Here is an 18286-nt window from a genome sequence, read left to right on the forward strand (position 1 = left end):
GAATGAACAGGTCAAAGCTAGAATCAGAGGGGCTGCAGCTAACTGGCATAGAGTGTTAGGTGTAGTGCTTGACAGAAGAATGCCCATGAAATTGACAAGTAAGGTGTACAAAACAGGGGTGCGACCATTACTACTCTATGGTACAGAAACATGGGCAATAAAGGCAGAGCAGATGAGGAGGTGATGGAAATGAAGTGATGAGACAGTGTGGTAGGATGCACACTGTGGGACAGATAAAGAAATGAGGATATAAGAACAGAAGCCAAAGTAGTTCCAATTGCAGAAAAGATCAAAGAGTACAGATTATGGTGGTTTGGGCATGACAACCACAGCCAATACATAAAAAATGTGTGCAAAGAAAAAATATTTTGATGCATATGCATAGCAGGTTAGCAGCTATGGAGCTATATGCATTTTTTGATTTTAAATAGTTTTCACATGGCGATTGTGGGATAAAATGAAGTAGATGGATAATTGCTTGGATATGCTGCACAATGAGTGTAAAATGAAAGCTGTTTTAAAGATTTCATCTTTGTATTCTTTGCTGTTCATTGCATTGTTTATTTAGTCCCGCGTGATATCTTTTTCTATTTTCTTCTTGATTATTTTCTTGTGTAATAACTAGGGTGGTAGATACTTTATTCTGTGAATTGTCACAAAATTATAATTTTATTTTATTTCCTGTTAAGAAAATCCAATTACAATACTCTGGCATGAGAAACATTTCGCTACAAACTCTGGTGCCATAATGAAATTAGACATGGACTTGTCAATGCTGTGACTGCATACGCATTTTTTCTGATGCAACATCATTTCTTGAGTTAGCAGACACTACTGCCATGTATTAATGGATGTAAAGGTCTACATATTTGTAGTGCTAATATATGCTAATTTATACAAGTAGTCCAGTAAATGCATACAACACATTTACAGAGTGAAATTAAAAGAAGTGCAGTCATGAAACATTAGGAGCTGAAAGAAAAGCTCATAGACAACAGAAAACATTTGTCATTTAATTCTAAAGGCTGTCTGCAATTTAAGTTGATGATAAACTTGGTCAGCATCCAGGAAAGCATACTGAATGTACAACAATAAAACAATCATTAATATTATGGCCCTCTGAGATGAAATGGATATGATCAATTTGTCAGTGCCTCCTTTTCTGATTCCTCAGTACTGACCTCTGAAGCAAATAACTAAATGTATTCATTCTTAAATTAGCATCTAAGAAAATAATTCAATGATAAAGTATTAATTGGCATGCTTTAACATGCTTAAGACCATAGTGGGGAGGAGAAAGGAGTAGATCCTATAAAACTAGTTATTCTGTACTTAGTTCTTTGTTCTATAATGTAATCTGACAGCTACTGTGATAAAATGGTGACATTTTAATAGAGTGTTGAGAAAGACGGTATATTATTAATGCATAACCACGAAAAAGGTGAGAAATTAAAGTTAGATCTAGGATATTAATATCCCAAGCAAGCATCATAATGATGTTATAGGTAATGATAAACCAGATTATGGGTGGCTGCAGACATACAAAATATTCCATAGATTAGTCTCAGAAGTACAAAGCTACATAATATTAGACTCAGTCATGTATTTTCACATAGGCATATAAATATGGAAACAAAGGATGCCATTTCAACAGCTCTTTCTGTTACTGAAGATTTGGCCATTAGCAAATGTTTATAATTACTTACATAAAAGTAATAGATTTCCAAAATGCAGACAAGCCTGTGTGACAAAGTCAGTGAAGAATATTTCCTCATGGCATTCTGAAAGCATAGTGTAAAGAAGCAACTTATGGAGTTTCCAAGTTTAAGACAGCGTATACCAAAAGTGTTATATATTTGCTCTATATTAGGTCCAAAGTGAAAATAGTACATTATGATGAAGGGCTGTAGTTTGACAGCCCATGCTCTCCAGTAGTGCAGCTAGGGTGGGGCAAAATGTTAGGAGGTGCATTCAGGGAACAGCACTGGGTACTAGAAGAGCTGGTAACTGCTCTGATGCTCTCATTGTGGAACACAACATATTGCACTGCTTGGAAAATATAAAACTGCTGGTCTGCACTAGTGATTATTTGCGGAAATGATTTTGGTGCTCTTTAAAAACCAAACTGATAATACCTTTCTGTCATAATGGACCCCTTAGTACTTATTTTGATGAAATTAGAAGTAGTATACATGTGAGAATGGAGCACCAATTTTCTGATATGCATGAAGCCCTTATAATATAGCTGGCAGGTCAAAATTCAATTTCTGTCAGGCACACTTTAAAGTGAGATGATGTAGCAAATATATCACACTCGTACTGATTGCATTTCGTAAGTTCTGCTAATACTGTCACAAAGTAATGACTTAGGACTGTCCAAAAGAAATTATATGGCTGTTTCATAAGATCTCACTTTGATCTATTTTTGCAATGCATTTATTCAGAACACATCCAACAGAAATTCAAAACCTGTATTCAATAGACTCATGTATTCTCTTGCTGTTTACAATGTACTCACAGACAGTATTCTTTATTGTGGTAAATATCTCATTGTCTTTCTAATTACTAAAGTCTATTTTATTTTGCAGATGTGTTTTCAGATGCTAAAAAGGTCTTTTGGAGAAAAATACTTTTTCTTTACGCAAGCTTTCTTTATTTTTGCAGCAAAATATGTAAACTTAAGACTATATAACAAGAACAGAGTGAAGAGACATAAAATATTCATGTATTCATTTCCACATACTAGCTTTATCCTTTTCAGGGTAGCAGGGGAAACAAGCAGTGGGTGCAGGGAGCCAACACTGGATGGGATGTCAGTCCACTGCAGAAAACACACACACACACACACACACACACACACACACACACACACACACACACACACACACACACATATGTGTGCACACACACACACACACACACACACACACACACACACACACACACACACACACACACACACATACAGACACACACACACACAGACAAACATACACACACAAGCATGCACACACGTCTACAGATGGATACTCATATATGTTCATAGGTTCATAGGTAATTACTAGCCTAATGACCCTAAAGGACCATTTTAAGCCTAGTTATGCTTCTCAGATGTATTCGACAGCTATTGATACCACTCATTTTATTGCAGGTATACCTTGGGTATGGGTGATTGAGCACTTATAGTCCTCCTGTCACTAACATGGCTCAAGCTGTGGATTTACAATGCCAGCTAGATGAGAATTTAATACGCAATGAAAACAGTGGAATTAATAAGACTAATAGTGATGAAGATCTATCGTTCGTAACAATTGATAGAGCAGAAATGACTGTATTAGAAGCTGAAGATTCTTCAGAGATGGTCAGCAAAGATATTCTTGTAATTGGAGATTCAGTTATTAGAGGAACTGATACTTATAGTTGCAGAGATGATAATGAACATCGAGTAGATGTGAAACAAGCCTTGGAATGCCTTAATGTAAGGAAGTATGGATCTGTTTTTATTCATGTTGGTACAAATGATGTCACCAACAAAGATTCTCTGACTGTTAGTCGGGACCTGACAGCCCTCCTAGATAGTATAGCTTTTACTGGTGTTGGAACATATTTTTCACAAATCACATATAGAAAGGATAGTCAGGTTACTGTGAATGAAAAGATTTTTTGGATAAACACCTGCATGGAAAAAATGTCCTGTTTTAAATAATGGAAATGTGTAGAGCATCCAAGCCTTCTTTTGGGCACACATGTGTTCAGACAGGATGGTGTGCATTTGTCTAGATAAGGGAAGAGAATTTTTGCAGCAGATATTTTGCAATATTTGACAAATACTAGCCAGGATTTTTGCCAGGTCAAAAATGTAACAATTCACAGATAGCAACATTTGATGCATCTCTGATGGTTGTTAATGCTAGGAGCATTAATAATAAAGTGTTTTTATTCGAAAATTTGCTACGTTCCCACAAGATTGATGTTGTTATAGTTTGTGAAACATGGTTAAAGAACAATGACTGGAAGCCAGCTCTGTCAGGGTATAAATGTTTTTACTGTAACAGACATTCTAACAAAAAATCAGGAGGAGGTGTTATGATAGGCATTAAAGATAGCTATGAGACGTGTGATTATTACATGTTCAATGATAATACAAATACTACAGACTGTGTAATTGTGACAATAAAGACAACCCTGGAACATATAACAATTGTTGGAGTGTACAGACCACCAAAGTCCAGTGCAGATGACCTAGAGGAATTCATACATTTCTTACATGTAACACAGGAGGGAAGAATAATATTAGCTGGGGACTTAAATTTACCAGAAACAGACTGGAATAATTTTGATTCAACGATGTTAGTAAAGAAATTATTTACAGAGTATCTTCAGGAACAACGATGCTTCAGATTGTAAAAAAAAAAACTACCAGGGGATGGAATATACTAGATATTGTTTGTGTTCCTAAAGAAATTACTGTAACTTCAAGTCAAGCTTCACCACCATTGATGTGCAGTGATCATGGGGTCATAAAGGTTAATTTATTGCTAGATAATTCTGCCAAACTGAAATCTAAGCCAATGCACAGAAGGTTAATTACAGATTATAGGGAAGCAAAAAAGTTGCTATATAAAACTAACTGGAGTGAGGTGTTCAGTGGAAAAACTGCAGATGGAATGTGGAACATTTTGAAAGAGAAATTGTTTGAGTGCAAAAAGTAAAAAAAAAAATGTTTAACATCAGCTTCTAGGCACGTAACATCAGGGGGGTATATTTCCATAAGAACAAGATACCTGATTAAGGTGAGAGACAAAAATATAAGAAATGGAAGAGAGGTCGAACTACAACTTTGAAAACTGAAATAAATGAGCTGGACAAATATACTGCTCAGACAAGCTCCTTGTGGTCCTGCAGAGTGGTCCTAGCAGCAGGGAACTCAGAAAAGCGACTACTTTCTGGATTTAAGTATCTTTGCTTTTTTTCACTTGGAATAGCTTCTGTAGCTTACCCTGAACTAGCTTGAACTGTTTTTTTAACTGTTTGCTGCATTATTTTAAAATCTGCACTTAAAGTAACATTTTAGTCGAATTTGATCGAAAGTTTATTTGTTTGTCTGTTTAATTTAACTGTTGAGGCTGCCCACTAAAGTGTGCTAGCCTGTGTAACTGATTTATCACTGTTTCTGCATTTTCTGTGTGTTTCTATCAAAAAAAAAACAAAAAAACAAAAAAATAATCCGTTTTCCCGCCTCTCCTCGACTAGTTTAGACCAGTTTACAGGCATTGCTGTATTCTGGGCTGTGGTGTAGTTCCTGTGTTGTCCATTACCTTACTTGGATAGAAGGAAGTTTCTTTGCTCACCAGTGGGAGTGGGGAGCCTTGAGCAGCCTACGTGTCCCTGTAGGAAGTGACCTCAGCACAAGAAGCTGTAGTAATTGGTTGTTTTGGACCATTTCTAGCTCTTTTGTAGTTCACTGTTTAAAATCCATCTCTGGGCATATTTTTCTGGCTATACTGCTCAGACAAGCTCCGCGTGGTCCTGCAGAGTGGTCCTAGCAGCAGGGAACTCAGAAAAGCGACTACTTTCTGGATTTAAGTATCTTTGCTTTTTTCACTTGGAATAGCTTCTGTAGCTTACCCTGAACTAGCTTGAACTGTTTTTTAACTGTTTGCTGCATTATTTTAAAATCTGCACTTAAAGTTACATTTTAGTTGAATTTGATCGAAAGTTTGTTTGTCTGTTTAATTTAACTGTTGAGGCTGCCCACTAAAGTGTGCTAGCCTGTGTAACTGATTTATCACTGTTTCTGCATTTTATGTGTGTTTCTATCAAAAAAACAAAAAAATAATCCTTGTTTTCCCGCCTCTCCTCGACTAGTTTAGACCAGTTTACAGACATTGCTGTATTCTGGGCTGTGGTGTAGTTCCTGTGTTGTCCATTACCTTACTTGGATAGAGGGAAGTTTCTTTGCTCACCAGTGGGAGTGGGGAGCCTTGAGCAAGCCTACCTGTCCCTGTAGGAAGTGACCTCAGCACAAGAAGCTGTAGTTATTGATTGTTTTGGACCATTTCTATCTTTTTGTAGTTCACTGTTTAAAATCTGTCTCTGGGCATTTTTTTCTGGCTATACTGCTCAGACAAGCTCCTCGTGGTCCTGCAGAGTGGTCCTAGCAGCAGGGAACTCAGAAAAGTGACTACTTTCTGGATTTGAGTATCTTTGCTTTTTTTCACTTGGAATAGCTTCTGTAGCTTACCCTGAACTAGCTTGAACTGTTTTTTAACTGTTTGCTGCATTATTTTAAAATCTGCACTTAAAGTTACATTTTAGTCGAATTTGATCGAAAGTTTGTTTGTTTGTCTGTTTAATTTAACTGTTGAGGCTGCCCACTAAAGTGAGCTAGCCTGTGTAACTGATTTATCACTGTTTCTGCATTTTCTGTGCGTTTCTATCAAAAAACAAAAAAAAAAATCCTTGTTTTCCCGCCTCTCCTCGACTAGTTTAGACCAGTTTACAGGCATTGCTGTATTCTGGGCTGTGGTGTAGTTCCTGTGTTGTCCATTACCTTACTTGGATAGAAGGAAGTTTTTTTGCTCACCAGTGGGAGTGGGGAGCCTTGAGCAGCCTACCTGTTGCTGTAGGAAGTGACCTCAGCACAAAAAGCTGTAGTAATTGGTTGATTTGGACCATTTCTAGCTCTTTTGTAGTTCACTGTTTAAAATCCGGCACTGGGCGTTTTTTTCTGGCTATACTGCTCAGACATGCTCCTCGTGGTCCTGCAGATTGGTCCTAGCAGCAGGGAACTCAGAAAAGTGACTACTGTCTGGATTTAAGTATCTTTGCTTTTTTTCACTTGGAATAGCTTCTGTAGCTTACACTGAACTAGCTTGAACTGTTTTTAACTGTTTGCTGCATTATTTTAAAATCTGCACTTAAAGTTACATTTTAGTCGAATTTGATCGAAAGTTTGTTTGTTTGTCTGTTTAATTTAACTGTTGAGGCTGCCCACTAAAGTGTGCTAGCCTGTGTAACTGATTTATTACTGTTTCTGCATTTTCTGTGTGTTTCTATCAAAAAAACAAAAAAATAATCCTTGTTTTCCCGCCTCTCCTCGACTAGTTTAGACCAGTTTACAGGCATTGCTGTATTCTGGGCTGTGGTGTAGTTCCTGTATTGTCCATTACCTTACTTGGATAGAGGGAAGTTTCTTTGCTCACCAGTGGGAGTGGGGAGCCTTGAGCAGCCTACGTGTCCCTGTAGGAAGTGACCTCAGCACAAGAAGCTGTAGTAATTGGTTGTTTTGGACCATTTCTAGCTCTTTTGTAGTTCACTGTTTAAAATCTGCCTCTGGGCATTTTTTTCTGGCTATACTGCTCAGACAAGCTCCTCGTGGTCCTGCAGAGTGGTCCTAGCAGCAGGAAACTCAGAAAAGCGACTACTGTCTGGATTTAAGTATCTTTGCTTTTTTTCACTTGGAATAGCTTCTGTAGCTTACCCTGAACTAGCTTGAACTGATTTTTAACTGTTTGCTGCATTATTTTAAAATCTGCACTTAAAGTTATATTTTAGTTGAATTTGATCGAAAATTTGTTTGTTTGTCTGTTTAATTTAACTGTTGAGGCTGCCCACTAAAGTGTGCTAGCCTGTGTAACTGATTTATCACTGTTTCTGCATTTTCTGTGTGTTTCTATCAAAAAAACAAAAACAAAAAAAAATAATCCTTGTTTTCCCGCCTCTCCTCGACTAGTTTAGACCAGTTTACAGGCATTGCTATATTCTGGGCTGTGGTGTAGTTCCTGTGTTGTCCATTACCTTACTTGGATAGAAGGAAGTTTCTTTGCTCACCAGTGGGAGTGGGGAGCCTTGAGCAGCCTACCTGTTGCTGTAGGAAGTGACCTCAGCACAAAAAGCTGTAGTAATTGGTTGATTTGGAACATTTCTAGCTATTTTGTAGTTCACTGTTTAAAATCCGCCACTGGGCGTTTTTTTCTGGCTATACTGCTCAGACATGCTCCTCGTGGTCCTGCAGAGTGGTCCTAGCAGCAGGGAACTCAGAAAAGTGACTACTTTCTGGATTTAAGTATCTTTGCATTTTTTTCACTTGGAATAGCTTCTGTAGCTTACCCTGAATTAGCTTGAACTGTTTTTTAACTGTTTGCTGCATTATTTTAAAATCTGCACTTAAAGTTACATTTTAGTCGAATTTGATCGAAAGTTTGTTTGTTTGTCTGTTTAATTTAACTGTTGAGGCTGCCCACTAAAGTGTGCTAGCCTGTGTAACTGATTTATCACTGTTTCTGCATTTTCTGTGTGTTTCTATCAAAAAAAAAAACAAAAAAATAATCCTTGTTTTCCCACCTCTCCTCGACTAGTTTAGACTAGTTTACAGGCATTGCTGTATTCTGGGCTGTGGTGTAGTTCCTGTGTTGTCCATTACCTTACTTGGATAGAGGGAAGTTTCTTTGCTCACCAGTGGGAGTGGAGAGCCTTGAGCAGCCTACGTGTCCCTGTAGGAAGTGACCTCAGCACAAGAAGCTGTAGTAATAAGTTGTTTTGGACCATTTCTAGCTCTTTTGTAGTTCACTGTTTAGAATCTGCCTCTGGGCATTTTTTTCTGGCTATACTGCTCAGACAAGCTCCTCGTGGTCCTGCAGAGTGGTCCTAGCAGCAGGGAACTCAGAAAAGCGACTACTGTCTGGATTTAAGTATCTTTGCTTTTTTTCACTTGGAATAGCTTCTGTAGCTTACCCTGAACTAGCTTGAACTGTTTTTTAACTGTTTGCTGCATTATTTTAAAATCTGCACTTAAAGTTACATTTTAGTTGAATTTGATCGAAAGTTTGTTTGTTTGTCTGTTTAATTTAACTGTTGAGGCTGCCCACTAAAGTGTGCTAGCCTGTGTAACTGATTTATCACTGTTTCTGCATTTTCTGTGTGTTTCTATCAAAAAAACAAAAAAACAAAAAAATAATCCTTGTTTTCCCACCTCTCCTCGACTAGCTTAGACCAGTTTACAGGCATTGCTGTATTCTGGGCTGTGGTGTAGTTCCTGTGTTGTCCATTACCTTACTTGGATAGAAGGAAGTTTCTTTGCTCACCAGTGGGAGTGGGGAGCCTTGAGCAGCCTACTTGTCCCTGTAGGAAGTGCTCAGCACAAGAAGCTGTAGTAATTGGTTGTTTTGGACCATTTCTAGCTCTTTTGTAGTTCACTGTTTAAAATCCGCCTCTGGGCATTTTTTTTCTGGCTATACTGCTCAGACAAGCTCCTCGTGGTCCTGCAGAGTGGTCCTAGCAGCAGGGAACTCAGAAAAGCGACTACTGTCTGGATTTAAGTATCTTTGCTTTTTTCACTTGGAATAGCTTCTGTAGCTTACCCTGAACTAGCTTGAACTGTTTTTTAACTGTTTGCTGCATTATTTTAAAATCTGCACTTAAAGTTACATTTTAGTTGAATTTGATCGAACGTTTGTTTGTTTGTCTGTTTAATTTAACTGTTGAGGCTGCCCACTAAAGTGTGCTAGCCTGTGTAACTGATTTATCACTGTTTCTGCATTTTCTGTGTGTTTCTATCAAAAAAAACAAAAAAACAAAAAATAATCCTTGTTTTCCCGCCTCTCCTCGACTAGTTTAGACCAGTATACAGGCATTGCTGTATTCTGGGCTGTGGTGTAGTTCCTGTGTTGTCCATTACCTTACTTGGATAGAAGGAAGTTTCTTTGCTCACCAGTGGGAGTGGGGAGCCTTGAGCAGCCTACCTGTTGCTGTAGGAAGTGACCTCAGCACAAAAAGCTGTAGTAATTGGTTGATTTGGAACATTTCTAGCTATTTTGTAGTTCACTGTTTAAAATCCGCCACTGGGCATTTTTTTCTGGCTGTACTGCTCAGACATGCTCCTCATGGTCCTGCAGATTGGTCCTAGCAGCAGGGAACTCAGAAAAGTGACTACTTTCTGGATTTAAGTATCTTTGCATTTTTTCACTTGGAATAGCTTCTGTAGCTTACCCTGAACTAGCTTGAACTGTTTTTTAACTGTTTGCTGCATTATTTTAAAATCTGCACTTAAAGTTACATTTTAGTCGAATTTGATCGAAAGTTTGTTTGTTTGTCTGTTTAATTTAACTGTTGAGGCTGCCCACTAAAGTGTGCTAGCCTGTGTAACTGCTTTATCACTGTTTCTGCATTTTCTGTGTGTTTCTATCAAAAAAAAAACAAAAAAATAATCCTTGTTTTCCCGCCTCTCCTCGACTAGTTTAGACTAGTTTACAGGCATTGCTGTATTCTGGGCTGTGGTGTAGTTCCTGTGTTGTCCATTACCTTACTTGGATAGAGGGAAGTTTCTTTGCTCACCAGTGGGAGTGAAGAGCCTTGAGCAGCCTACGTGTCCCTGTAGGAAGTGACCTCAGCACAAGAAGCTGTAGTAATAGGTTGTTTTGGACCATTTCTAGCTCTTTTGTAGTTCACTGTTTAAAATCTGCCTCTGGGCATTTTTTTCTGGCTATACTGCTCAGACAAGCTCCTCGTGGTCCTGCAGAGTGGTCCTAGCAGCAGGGAACTCAGAAAAGCGACTACTGTCTGGATTTAAGTATCTTTGCTTTTTTTCACTTGGCATAGCTTCTGTAGCTTACCCTGAACTAACTTGAACTGTTTTTTAATTGTTTGCTGCATTATTTTAAAATCTGCACTTAAAGTTACATTTTAGTTGAATTTGATCGAAAGTTTGTTTGTTTGTCTGTTTAATTTAACTGTTAAGGCTGCCCACTAAAGTGTGCTAGCCTGTGTAACTGATTTATCACTGTTTCTGCATTTTCTGTGTGTTTCTATCAAAAAAAAAAAAATAATCCTTGTTTTCCCGCCTCTCCTCGACTAGTTTAGACCAGTTTACAGGCATTGCTGTATTCTGGGCTGTGATGTAGTTCCTGTGTTGTCCATTACCTTACTTGGATAGAAGGAAGTTTCTTTGCTCACCAGTGGAAGTGGGGAGCCTTGAGCAGCCTACTTGTCCCTGTAGGAAGTGCTCAGCACAAGAAGCTGTAGTAATTGGTTGTTTTGGACCATTTCTAGCTCTTTTGTAGTTCACTCTTTAAAATCCGCCTCTGGGCATTTTTTTCTGGCTATACTGCTCAGACAAGCTCCTTGTGATCCTGCAGAGTGGTCCTAGCAGCAGGGAACTCAGAAAAGTGACTACTTTCTGGATTTAAGTATCTTTGCTTTTTTTCACTTGGAATAGCTTCTGTAGCTTACCCTGAACTAGTGTGAACTGTTTTTTAACTGTTTGCTGCATTATTTTAAAATCTGCACTTAAAGTTACATTTTAGTTGAATTTGATCGAAAGTTTGTTTGTTTGTCTGTTTAATTTAACTGTTGAGGATGCCCACTAAAGTGTGCTAGCCTGTGTAACTGATTTAGCACTGTTTCTCCATTTTCTGTGTGTTTCTATCAAAAAAAACAAAAAAACAAAAAAAATAATCCTTGTTTTTCCGCCTCTACTCGACTAGTTTAGACCAATTTACAGGCATTGCTGTATTCTGGGCTGTGGTGTAGTTCCTGTGTTGTCCATTACCTTACTTGGATAGAAGGAAGTTTCTTTGCTCACCAGTGGGAGTGGGGAGCCTTGAGCAGCCTACCTGTCCCTGTCGGAAGTGACCTCAGCACAAGAAGCTGTAGTAATTGGTTGTTTTGGACCATTTCTAGCTCTTTTGTAGTTCACTGTTTAAAATCCGCATTTGAACGGCTTTGCACCATTGTGCGCATAGCGCAGAGCTGGTTAAACAGGGTTAAACTTCTTCTGGCTCCGCCAGGTCTGCTCTTCAAATTTTCCCTTAAGGAAGCTCTACTCTTAGTATAATGAGACTGCTCACTATATTATAAGCCTAGCACATGTTCTCAATACATCTCTACTAAGTAAGCACTCTCGTACTAAGTAAAGCACTACATCTATTTACCACCCCTGTGAATATCCACTTCCCTTAAAGGTACAGCACTCCCTTATACTGTTCTAGCATGTCGAGTGGCAGATTACTGGCGTCCTCTCCAGTTCAGCTGGTCAATGTGGATATCTTGAGACAATGCTACAATTGTCTCATGTACACAGACAACCCTCTCCTCCTCCCAACAAACACAAATACATGTGAGAGATGCAACTATATAGCCAAACTGGAGGCTGAACTCTCTCAACTCAGGGCTGGCATGACCAGACAGGAGGAGATGGTAACCACACACACAACAATCCCAGTCCCACATAGACCTACCACAACTGCAAACCAAACACATAAAAACACAAAGACATACTCGGAGGCTCTAATAAAAAACTTACCAAAACAACAGAGGCTTCCAAAGCAGACATCCAAAAATCCACCACCTCAAAACAAAACACATGCAACACATACTTCAATAAATCAGTGTGTCAACCAATCACAGCCCTTAAGGCCAAACACCTTGCCTGATACACTAGTAATAGGTGACTTTATAGTCAGACACACTGATGTCCCGCTGACCAGGCTGAACAAGGAGAGGGTGACTGTGAGCTGTCTATCGGGAGCTAGGATCCGCCACATAACACATGCACTCAAGTCACTCCAAAGCAAGTACAAATATGACTCCGTCATTGTCCATGCTGGTGTGAATGACCTGAGACGTACCTCCATGGACTACATGAAAAGAGACATAGAGGAGCTCTCCAATTGGGTAGCCCAGGCTGGTATGACCCTGACCCTGAGCAGCATTTTGCCCTCACCAAGAATGATACCACAATACAAAGACAAGATGATCAGCTTTATGGCTCAAGTACTGGTGTCATTCTAAGGGGATCCAATGTCTGTCTGCCTGGGATGACATGTTGGACAAGCCACGCTGCTTCGCAAGGGATGGCTTACACCTGTCACCACTGGGCTTCCGGATATTGGCTAAGGCTCTTGCCACCCCTATAGTGCCTTTTTTAGGCAAGGCTCAAAAGACAAACCCACCTCCTTAGAAAACAAAAATGGAAAAAAACTAAGGGTATTGCTGCTCAACGCCAGAAGTCTAAATCTCAAGATGCAGGCACTTGATGCACTCCTCAGCATGGAGAACATCGAAGTCTGTGCATCAACTGAAACCTTGTTCAAGGCTCCTGAGAGCACCCCAGCACTGCCAGGCTATACCTCGTATCATGCTTTTCGGCCCCAAAACCCGGGCCGAACCACGAAGGGAGGGGGAGTGTCCATATTCATCAAGGACACCCACACCTCCAGGTTAGTAGCAACACATGAAGCATCAGAGACCATACAGATGCAACTAACCATAGGCAAAACTGCTATACAACTGGTAGCATGTTACAGACCACCCTCCCAATCTCAAGAACCCCACTCAGCCTTCCTGAAGACATTGGAGGATATGAATGTATCACAAAATACCATCATACTGGGAGACTTCAACTACCCAAACATAGATTGGGTATATTATTCTAGCCCTAATACCCTAGCCCAAAGGTTCCTGGAATTCATAAATTCAAATGTACTGGAACAACTAGTCACATCTCCCACTAGGGGAGATAATATACTAGACCTGATCATCACAAACACGGGGACAAAATGCTCCACACCAGAAGTATACCCCTCACTAGTGAGATCTGACCACAAAGTAATCACCCTGAATATACATATCCCACCTCCACCCCCAGCACAAAAGACCACAGTGAAAAACTTCTCAAAAGCAGACTTCACTCTTCTTAAGACTGACATGGTATCCTTTAAGCCCACTGTGCCAGTGGATACCACATCCCACAATGCTGAATCCTTCAAAAATGCTTTCTATGGACATCTCCAAGAATGCATGGATCATGCAATCCCAAATAAATCCAAGTCCCTCTCCACCAAAGGTAAGCATCCTGTCTGGTGGACCTCAGCCATAAACAAATTGTATAACAAAAGAAGGAAGCTACTGCACGTCAGAGCAAAATCCCATGAAGGGAAGACATATCTGATCAACATTAGCAGAAAACTACGTTCTCTCATAAAAACATCCAAGGCCAACTTTGAGAGAAAAATCACTAAGGACACTAACGATAACTACAAAGCCTTCTTCAGCTATGTTAGAAACCTGGGTGGAAACCCTCAGAGTTGGTTCACAACAACAAAAAATACACTGAACCCGCAGATATTGCCAAACTTCTGGCTGACAGGTTCAGTGCAAATTCCTCCCCACCCTCACCCCCAAAAGAAGAAATACTTATCCCAGCTGAATGTAATCTCCCTGTCATCTCAGATGTCCAAATGAGAACCGCCCTAAACAAAGCAAAAAACACAGCATCAATGGGACCTGACGGTATCCCAGGTTGCGTGTTACGTGAACTCCAAGAGGAGCTAAACCCACACATAAAAATGCTATTTAACCTTAGCCTTACTTCGGGATATGTACCTGAACACTGGCGTACAGCAACAGTGGTCCCACTCCACAAGGGGGGGTGCCTCTACAGACCCTGGAAACTACCGCCCCATAAGCTTAACCAGCCTGGTCTGCAAAGCTATGGAAAGAATCATTATGGAACTCATAAACAGAGACATAGGGGACCTACAGACACTTGACCCCACCCAGTTCAGCTTTGTAAAGGGCAGATCCTGCCTTTTAAACCTGGTTGACTTTTTCGAAACAGTCACTATAGCCATTGATGAGGGCAAAGCAGTCCATACAGCATACCTGGACTTGGCTAAGGCCTTTGACGCAATACCCCACTCAGGCATCATAGATAAGCTCAACAGCTTAAAAGTAAACCCTTATGTCACTAGATAGGTTGCAAACTGGCTAAAGGACAGAAACCATAAAGTTAAAATCACTGGAGCAATGTCAGACTCAATGCCAGTCACAAGTGGTGTCCCACAGGAATCTGTCCTGGGACCCCTCTTGTTCAGCATTTATTTCTCAGATGTTAAAGTAAACATGGGAGGGCTGTGGCTGACAAAGTTCACAGATGACTGCAAACTAGGCACCATAGTCAATACACCAGCAGACACATACATCCTACAAAAAGGCCTCACAGAAACGGAGAACTGGTGCTGGAGTCACGGCCTTAAACTAAATGCCAAAAAATGTATAGTCATCCCCTTTGGGAAAAACAAAGTACCCACAAATTATCACATAGACAGCAACCCACTGAGTACGGAAAAAGTAATCAGAGACCTAGGGACCCAAGTCGACAGCGACCTCTCATTTGACACCCACGTTGCCAAAGTGGTTAGAAAAACATTCTACCTTGCACACCTCATCATGAAGGGATTCACATCCAGATCCAAGGATGTCATTGTACCCCTACATTCCTCCCTCATCAGACCCATGATTGAGTACAATGCCCCATTTGGTATGTACCTCACCCGGCATTTGCAACAGCTGGAGAGACCACAAAAGTACCTCACCAAGAGGATCAAGGGTCTCCAACATATGTCTTATTCTGCCAGACTAAAGAAACTTCAGCTCTATTCAGTAGCATAGTAGCACAGTAGCTCAGAGGTGATCTCTGCCTGACGTACAAGGCCAGGTCCAATCAGGATCTGATGGACATGCTCCACCTCAAAAAATCCAAATCCATCAGGACCACGAGAGCTAAAGATTTAAACCTCGGCACAAGCATGAATAGGACATGCTGGAGGGATAGATTCATAACCCAAAGGCTTCCCATGCTTTGGAACAAGATCCCAGTTCATATTAGGCAGAGCCCCTCACTGACTCTCTTCAAGAGAAATCTTGATGAGTGGATGGGAGATCGTAAGTTTACCCCAGGGGTCACATCTGTGTCACTGCTAGACAGAGGCACAGTAAACTAATTCTATTATATAAGGGGACCTTCATTGTGTCACTACTAGACAGAGGCACAGTATTCTAAATTTATTCTGTACATTTTTGTACCATTTCATGGGGTGCCAAAAGCCACATCACTATGGCTAGGCTTACAAATGCCCCAGGGCAGATAGCCTAGTACTATACTATGAAACTATGAAGCATAGTGTTAGACAAGATCAAGAAAAATTTGAAAAAATTTATATAAAGATATTGAGCATAATAGGAAACCTTTTTATAGATACATAAGATGTGGAAGGAGTAAATATACACAAATTGATAAACTGTGTGCAGATTCTAAAATTTATTCTCAGACACAACAGATTATAGATATATTTACAAAATCTTATACAAAGCAGTTTGGCTCCACAAAAGGGGTGGTAAGTTGTCCTAGTGACATCCAGTTAACCCCAGATACTGGAATCACATTAGATTATATTGAAAAAGAACTGTGCAAACTAGATGCAAACAAAGCGCAGGGAGGAGATGGAATAAGTAACAATGATTTGAGAACACTTAAGCAAGAACTTACACTGCCATTACATCTATTATTCACTAGGTCATATAAATATGGGGAGATTCCTCAAGATTGGAGACATGCACTTATTAAACATGTTTTTAAGGGAAAGGGGAGTAGGACAAACCCAGAATAATATAGACCCTTAAGTCTATTTTCATGTTGTGGAAAAATAATGGAGAAGATAATACTGGATAAGTTATTGTCAGAACTGGACAGGTTGGGACTTGAAACCATATATCAGCATGCATATGTTGAAAATAGATCTATTACCACCTGTAACATGATCTTCAATAACAATATAATAACAGCTATGAATGAAAAATTGTGCTGTGATGTGATTTATATAGATTTAACTTCAGCATTTGACAGGGTCATGCACAAAACACTGATTAATAAATTAGTAGTACTAGGTATTGCTGTACTGTTGATAAGATGGATAGCTACATGGCTTACAAATAGAACATGGCAAGTATCACACATCAACTGGACAGGTGAAATCCTTGGTTACAGTCAAGGTGTCCCACAGGGCTCTGTACTAGGCCCTTACTTGTTTAGATTGTATCTATCAGACCTTACTTTTTCATCTGAGGTGTTCTACAGTCTAAATGCTGATGACCTGAAATTGGGTAAACTGATTACAAGTGTTACATATAAGGCATGTCTGCAAAATAATTTGACTAAATTGACCATTTGGGCACAGGAGAATAATATGTTGATAGATACATCAAAAACTAAGCATATGAGATTTGGGAGACATAAACTGAAAGGTGAATATTTAATACAGCACACAGTGATTGAAACTGTAGACTCATTTAAGGACCTGGGTATATGGGTAGATTCAGCTATGAGTTTTTCTAATCATATTAACCAATTGGCTAATGATAGTTATAGAACTATAGGTTGTATAAAAAGATGTATAAAGTCTAGGAAATCAAACATAATGAAGTCATTGTTTGCTAGTTACATTAGACCCAAACTTGAGTATGGAATAACAATATGGAAACCCTATAGGAAAACAAGCATAAAGAAAATGGAAAGAGTTCAGCGGAAATATACTAAGGACATCCATGGATGTGAAAATCTAAGTTATTATTAAAGACTAAAATATCTAAACTTGTATAGTGTCTCTTACAGATATTTAAGAGGAGATCTTATCCAGGTATATATGGCATTTAGGGACAACTACCTCTGGGAATGTTTGGGGTTATCAAAAAGTACAAGAGAATCGTCAGATAACCTATGTAGAAGATTCTATAGGAATAAGAAGTGTACTAATTGGTTCTCTGACAGAGTAGCTGATGCTTGGAACAGACTTTCAAATTACATTAAAGCAAGTACTAGTTTAGATATTTTTAAGAACAGCCTGGACATTTATTATGGGAACAAGTGTTTTGACATAATGGCAAGCTAGAAGGGCTTTAATGCCTGTGCTTGAAACATTTGTATGTATGTATGTATGTAACAGGGACATAGGTGGCAGACCAGGGATACATTTACTATTCCCCATCCCCTGATCCAAGATGCACTTAAATAACTGCAGGGAAGAACTCTGCTTCATATGTATGGAAGCCTAATCCAGAGAAGGGTGTAGTTTCTGAGACACACACCTGGCCCTTCAACATGTGTTATTTATGTTACAGATTAGGTTTTGTTACCTAGATCAGGTGGTTCTAATACTATTTATTTTGCAGATATGTAACAAGTCCTTAAGGCCTGATCAGAGAATTCTTTGAAAGCCAGACATAGATCACCTCTAACAGTCTGTAGGAGACTTAGTACAAGGATAGAACTTTGAGGTGGTCCATATTGACCGTGTTGTCTAAATTATGTATTTTTTGTGAGGAACCTATGTGGATGCTCCATTTGTTGCATATGTTTGGTTAGGTACATACTGAAGGGACATTGTACTCAATAACTGGTCTAATGAGAGCTGAGTACAATGGAACAATGCAATATTTGGATCTAGATACT

Source organism: Protopterus annectens, chromosome 10.part0 (assembly GCF_019279795.1).
Source record: "Protopterus annectens isolate FY-2018-M chromosome 10.part0, PAN1.0, whole genome shotgun sequence".
In the NCBI taxonomy this organism is placed as follows: Eukaryota; Metazoa; Chordata; order Ceratodontiformes; family Protopteridae; genus Protopterus; species Protopterus annectens.